The sequence below is a fragment of the Etheostoma cragini genome, chromosome 19 (assembly GCF_013103735.1).
Source record: "Etheostoma cragini isolate CJK2018 chromosome 19, CSU_Ecrag_1.0, whole genome shotgun sequence".
Taxonomy (NCBI): domain Eukaryota; kingdom Metazoa; phylum Chordata; class Actinopteri; order Perciformes; family Percidae; genus Etheostoma; species Etheostoma cragini.
The window spans coordinates 10,099,087-10,106,680 of record NC_048425.1 but is presented as its reverse complement, the minus strand read 5'-3'; positions in this window follow the sequence as shown (position 1 = coordinate 10,106,680).

Here is a 7,594-nt window from a genome sequence, read left to right as displayed (position 1 = left end):
CACACACACACACACACACACACACACACACACACACACACACTGTCAAGTTAATAATATTGTTGTGTATTACAATTCTTTTCATAACTCTTAATAGTTATCTTTGCAAATGTCTGTGGCTGGAATAACTCTAGTTGCCATAGTGTCTATCTGTCCCTCTTGGTGGTTTGCCCTACTGTTTTAGAATCTTGCACATTTTACAGACCGTGAGCCTGTCAGTTGGCCACCTTACACCAGCCCTGACAGGTGTTATCTGTGTCATGAGGTAACCAATTATGCTAAGTCATAATGGCCTATTCCTTATTGGCTGACATCTCTGTTTATTTATAATTGGTTCATATCATAATAGCAGTCCCTTTGCCCAGCAAGGCAGCCTTATCAAATGCACCTCTTAACACAATTTACTGCATTTTATTCCAAGACACATCTGTTTCTACCATTATGATTTCCGAATATATCTATCTATCAGGCTAGTGAGTCCATGTGAGCACAAAGCCAGCAAAGTACATAGAACTATTTAGTGGGGTCTCTCCTTTTATTTTAACGTATGTTTTAAGGCTAGTTTTGCTGTGGCCTCTATTACCCTCTCAGCTTTGCTGGTGAAATGAGAATGTAAAAGTGGGAATTGACTATTGCAGAGCAATAATTAAAACAAAAGTTCCTTTGGGTTTCACAAAGCGGAGGCTTTGTTGCACCATATGGGTGACAATTTCAGGAAAGAAGCGTTGTGGTTTTTGAACTAAACATTTCGGGGTCTCCAGCCACTTCAACTTAAGCCTTCACACCTCGGGCCAACCCTGATTAGGCCATCGCTGCCTTGTTTTCATCCACTTCTTCTTTATTAGCTAATTGGCTTAGCTCACTCAGGGGGCCACAGACGCATCAGATCAGCACACAAACCTGTGCGCTGTCTATCTCTACCACATTTTCTAACCCGTCCTGTTCTCTCTTTCTTCCTCTGCCTTATTAAGTGTCTTAAATTCTCTTTGACATAGCTGCACTTGCTGCAAATGACAGAAGGAATGGATATAAAAGAAATGTTTTAGATGCTCTTGTTTGTGTACCATCAGTGAACACACATATGCATGCACACATGTACATAATATTTACTCAAATTAAAGTAGAATTAATTATTCATGTTTAATTGCGTTTTAGAGATCCATCCTCTGTATTTGTCCATTTTCCCTGGAGGCAGAAACATGGACACTCATGCAAGTTTTACTACTACTTTGCTGATGCTGGGTGTGGAGTCATAAACACGGACAGCATCATCCCTGACTTATCACGGGCAATATAAACATAATAACTCCACTGGGATGCTGAATTACACTGTAATTGACCCTTTCTCGTTTGCAAAATTGAGCCCATCATTTCCAGCTCATATGGTAAGTCTTTAGTCTGTATGGCAAATGAAAATATGAGGACTAGCTTGATGCTGTTCTGTTGGATTACATTAAACCAACTTGGCTCAAGTTAGCCCAAATTTAGACTCACAGAGATGTAAAACCAGTCAGTTCTCAAATAATTTTCTTTAATTGATTCCTCCAAAAGAATCCAAAAGGTAGGCAATAATGTTGGCACCCACATTGTGTATGTGCAAAATCTGGGTCGTGGGACCAGGTTTCAGTTTCGGGAAACTTTTTGCCAAAGCGGCCAGGACATTTATGAAATCCAAATTTTAGGAAGGTGCCACTTGGGAAACTTTTGCCATTTGGGTCATTCCAATGGATTTTTTGATAGAGCTATAATGTTGCAAAGTCAGATATTCAAACCCAAATATACTATATCTTAGACATGAACATGAGGATGACACAAAATATGTCAAATTTGAACAAATGCTAGGTAAGTGACAGTATTTAATATCTCAATTAGTGTGCAACCTCTCTTTATGTGTTGTCCTTAGAAACACATTTTCCTTTGTTGCGTAGTAAGAAAAAATAAGAGGTTGCAGTATTACTGAGAAGGCCTGTCTTTACATAAAGGTCATATTTGCAGTGCCATGTGGCCCTGTGGCCATCATTAAGCTTTGGCACATTCACGCCTTTTTGGGGTATGATATATGGTGGTGATAATGGGCCTCCCACAGTCGGGCACCACTAGGGCCCTTGAGGAAGCCATAGGGGACCTATTAGCATAATGAGGAAATGTCCCTGGTACTAGCTTACAGCTACAATATACTGCAAGTATACATCTCAGTCATATGCATCGCTCTCAATCAGGTACAACTAACATTCCTTTGCATTTGTTTTCTGGGATGATTTACAAACCCCTGTAATGTAAGGAATTACATTTTTATGATGTAAATTGAAAGCAGATACTGGAACAGCAGAAAATTGGCAGCCCAGGGGTGTGACGAGACGCTTACTCCACGAGACGAGACATATCACGAGATTGGGTTCCCAAGAACGAGACGAGACAAGATTTTTAAATTATTTTAAAGAAATCCGCGATGAAATATATGAATGGAAAATAGTTTCTTTATTCAACTGAAAAATCACAAAATGCAAAACAATTTAGGTGCATTTTGAAATCAACTATTAATGATGAATGTTATTTAACTTTTTTTTTTTACTATTTTAATGAATTATATGCAGTAAAGGACGTGCAAACACTGCAAAATGTTTTGTATAAACTCTACCAACTGGCTTCTGCCCTGTACAATTTGTGTTAGCCGCGGTATACGGCATTTTTTTCTTACAATGTTTACATATTGTGTTCGTCTTGTCTGTCACTCTTTCGCCGTTTATCATTTCCGCATGAAAACCAAAATGTTGCCACACAAATGATTCAAAAGTGGCAGGGGGATCTTCAATAGTAATTTCACGCTCCATCACGCTGACATCACATCGCCTCACGAGACAACTTTCCATGTCGACGAGAAATCTCGTCACGTTCTAATCTCGTAAAACGAGATCTCGTCATACCCTTATGGCAGTCCGTATTGGTCATTGGCTAAGGCTGATAAAAAGAAAATCGGTATCGGCATCAGTACTAAAAAACCATATTGGTCGATCCCTAGACTGATAATGTCACACTGTATAGATATTTGTTGGGCTTGCGTAAGTAGACCTCTACCTTTTTGGTTGTCTGCTGACATTGGTCATATTACAGCTTTTGAAACTCCAGAAAATATCCCCTGTGCCTGTCTTTTAATTTGAAGCAGATGGTACTCACCTTGAAAGACCATGTTGAGAAACTCTACAGATAAACATTTGGAAGGAATTATGTCAGCAATGCCGACCGAAACTACAAAAAAACACATTTAAATCATTTTCTTTAAATTTTTTTTTTCAAGATTATTTCTTGGGCTTTTCCGACTGTAATTTTTGACAGGACAGGTGAAAAAGGGGAGAGTGAGGGGGAAGACATGCATAAAATTGTCACAGGACTGATTTAAACCGTGGACCTTTGCATCAAGGGATAAACCTTAGGACATGTGTGCCGGCTCTACCACTGAGCCACCCTGGCCACACATTTAAATCAGTTTTTGTGGACCAAGTAAACTTAAATTTTTATTCTACTGACATGTATTATTTAAATGGCAGTAGTCCTTTAACTAAAAACCCCAAGGAAATTTTAAGCATAGGCAGTGTGTAACGTAGTGTTTACTGATATTTTTGAGAATGCAGGTTTTATAATTTTGTTATTATTGCACACATTGCACACATTAAACAAAGTACATTAAACAAAATCCCACAAGTTGAATCCCCCAAATAAATTTACTATATGTCACCGTTTACAACATTTATTATTCATTCATGAGATTTTTTTCCTTGTCCTAATATGTTATCTGACATGTGTTGCATAAGGGCTAACATGCAAGTGAAGAACTAACAAAACCAAGGGCTGTGAGCCTATAATATTATACTGTTATCCAGATACTATCAAGGAGAAATGCTGACACCGGGCCAAATACACCCACATCCCATTCTCGGCAGCATTTCTACTCATCTTCCCCAAGGAGTTTCCTGTGTACCGTTTTCTCCACATACTCACACCTGCAGGTGGGCCAGCCTTTGTATCATATTGCTGTTGATTGAAAAACAAACTGAAATCTTTGAGGGGGAAAATAAAAAATAAAAACAATACACAACAATAACCTGGTTGTATATGTGTGCACACCCTTAAACTAATACTTTGTTGAAGCGCCTTTTGATTTATTTATAGCACTCAGTCTTTTTGGGTAGGAGTCTATTTGCATGGCACATCTTTTTTTTTTTATACAAGTTATTTTTTCGGGGTTTTATCCCTTTTACTAGTCAGAGAGGACAGCCGAAGGTGTGAAAGGGGGAGAGAGAGGGGGAGAGACATCCAGCAAAGGGCCGCAGGCTGGACTCAAACCCGGGCCCGCTGCGTCGAGGAGCAAGCCTCTGTATATGGGCACCTGCTCTACCCACAGAGCTATCTAGGTGCCCAGCATGGCACATCTTAATGTGGCAATATTTGCCCACTCTTCTTTGCAAAAGTGCTCCAGCACTCCTAAGATCACCTCACAGACACTCAATTGGATTCACGTCTGGGCTCTGGCCGGGCCATTGCAAAAATGTTAATCTTCTTTTGGTGAAGCCATGCTTTTGTGGATTTGGATGTGTGCTTTGGGTTGTTGTCAAGGTGAACTTCCTCTTCATCTTCAGCTTTCTAATGGACGCCAGAAGGTTTTGTGCAAAAATTGCCTGGTAAGAAAATGTCAGGCAAATCTTACTGGATCAGCAGAATTTTCTGTATTTGTGATTATCAGAGACACTTTAAATGATGGCAGGTGTGTAATGACTTCTATTTAACATGAGTTTGAATGTGATTGGTTAATTCTGAACACAGCCACGTCCCCAGTTATAAGAGGCTGTCCACACTTATACAACCAGGTTATTGTAAGTTTTTTATTTTTCAATCTTTAAGATTTCAGTTTGTTTTAAATTGAATTGTTCACATTATAGGTCACATTAAAAGTGGGAAATGTTCTGACATGATTTATCTTTGTCTAATTTTTTACATGACAAAAACCTGGTGTTTTAACATGGGTGTGCGGACTTTTTATATTCACTAAATGTGAAAAGTGTATTTGCAGGCGATCAAATCGTGCATACAAACGTCATACGTTATTGAATCTATACAGAAGATATACTTGTCGCTAGGGATTTTCCAGCTATATTTATTTGTGTGTGTGTGTGTGTGTGTTGCTGTTGTAACCTCTTCATCTTGACTCCTCAAATTATTCTTGATACAATACTGTATACTATTATGAGTACTGACCTAATGTATGGATATAGATACAGATTTAGGCACTATGTACTCTGTTCTGATTCACTATATGTAGCACATTGCTACAGTTAAAGCTAACAAAGGTAACTAAGTAGTTCTTTGCTGCAGCCAAGTAGTTTGTTTGTTATCACATCTAAGTTTCAATTTCTATGGCTCACTCTAATTAAAACACAATATAGGACAAAGCTTGTGTTGCGATGTGAGGAACTGAAAAAACATAAGGAAATACGGATTTAGATAACGAGAGAGAGATGGAAAGAGAAAGATAGGTGTGAACGTGAGAGAGCTCACTGGGAGGAAGTGTCAAAAGAGCTCTGGTATTCCCTCTTTCGGAGAGACGCTGATCATAGAGTGCGTGACTGTTGTGGGATCAAAGGCTTTGTCAGTCAAAGCCCCTTGACTCTGTCTCCACAGAGCCGACTACAGGTACTCAGGGAGGCATGGACATGGAATAATTCATGATCAGAGAGGCTAACCCTCAAATGCTCTCTCTGACCAGAATGAGACAGTGCATCTGGGGTCACAGGTCTCAGAGCCTCCCCTTATCAGCCCCCAGGCAAAACCGATGAGATCAGCTGCTGGGGTTGGCTTCTGTTCCTGACCTGTATTATCTGCTTTAACACACATACAGCACAGTAGTGTGTTTGGCACAAACAAAGTCATGCTGAGAAGTGTTTGCGTGTGACATGAATGGCACATTCTGCATGTAAATGGGTGGGCAGGTGGGTGGAAACTTGGCATTAGGTGTGTCGGTTTTTTCTCTCTCTCTCGCTCTCTCTCTCTCTCGCTCTCTCTCTCTCTCTCTCTCTCTCTCTCTCTCTCTCTCTCTCTCTCTCTCTCTCTCTCTCTCTCTCTCTCTCTCTCTCTCTCTCTCTCTCTCTCTCTCTCTGTGTGTCTCTCTCTCTCTGCTGTCAAGACATTTAGAGATTCACTGAATGCTCAGCGGAGCACTTCTAATTTATGAAGTTACGTCCCAAGACTCAGAAGAACTAGATGCTGCTTGAAGGATAGCGGTTTAGAAGGTCCTAGGGAGACAGTGGGGTAAAACCCGAATTCTTTCACATCTTGATCCGTAAATTAAGAATTTATTTTGACAAAACCAGATGTGGTGATTGTTGAAACAGTGGAAAGACAAAGCAAAGCTGTTTTGTTGTTTTATTTGAGTTTGACTGAGGTGTGTTTTGTGATTAGATAACGAGGATTAGTTCGGTAAAATTGTAAAAACTGTAATGTAATATTACAGTTGTAAAGAAAATAGGTGTAAGAATATATAATTTCTTGACAGTATGGCTTTATTTTATTTATTCATTAGACTTGCTTGTATAACAAAAATTAACACGCTGCTCGGTAGCATTTACCAGTTAAAGGAGCCACCACACACACACACACACACACACACACACACACACACACACACACACACACACACACACACATACACCTTGGCAAATAAATCTGCAGTTGCATGTTTTTGGGCTGACAGTGTCCATATGTTAACAATGACCCCCAGTGACACTAACTCTTATTATATGTAAATCTGACCATTTCTGTGTGTTTTTTTTGTCACTGGTGGCTATCACATTTGTCATAGTGCTGTGTTCCTTGTTTTTCTACCAATTGGATATTATTCTCATAAGAAATGTTGTTCGACCTGCCACATTAACAATGATTACAACTGTTTTAAAGCTTCCCACCTGATTTATTTGAAAGGTAACATGAAGAATCCCCTTCAAAAGCTAACCCTAAGATATACTTAATAAATCCATTGCTTGGAATGATGCTAAGCTGTAAAGTAATTGTTTTCAGTTGGTGTTTGATTGATGCTGTCTCATTTGTGCTTGCTTGGAAACAATGTTAACAGATCAAAGGAATGTCACATTCCTAAAAATGGCATCCTTCTTCTGCTTTCTCTTTCTTATCTTTGTGCTAACATTGAGTTTGAAGAAGAAGAGCAGCTTGTACCCACTTTTGTCAGTGGTTAGGTGACGCAATTCTTTTTTGTTGTTTTTGTGATGTGATGTATTGCATTAGGATCCCTCACAACACAAGTGTGTCTTTACCAAAAACCTGTCTTTACCAAATTGCTTTGGAAGGCATGGCACATGAAAAACATGAGTTTTTTTTAACATTGTGTATGCTTTGCCTTGCTACTAGCCTTCCTACTAGCTGACAAAGCAAAGGGAATGTGATTGTGTTCTTTGAAGCTGCAATAGTATTGAAGTACAGGTAGTGTATGCATCATGCAAACCCTTTCCACCCTGTCCTCCACTTTTGTTTCTGCTCCCCTTCCTCTCATTCATAAAACACTTCTTTCCCTGGAACCAGACAGCTTTAT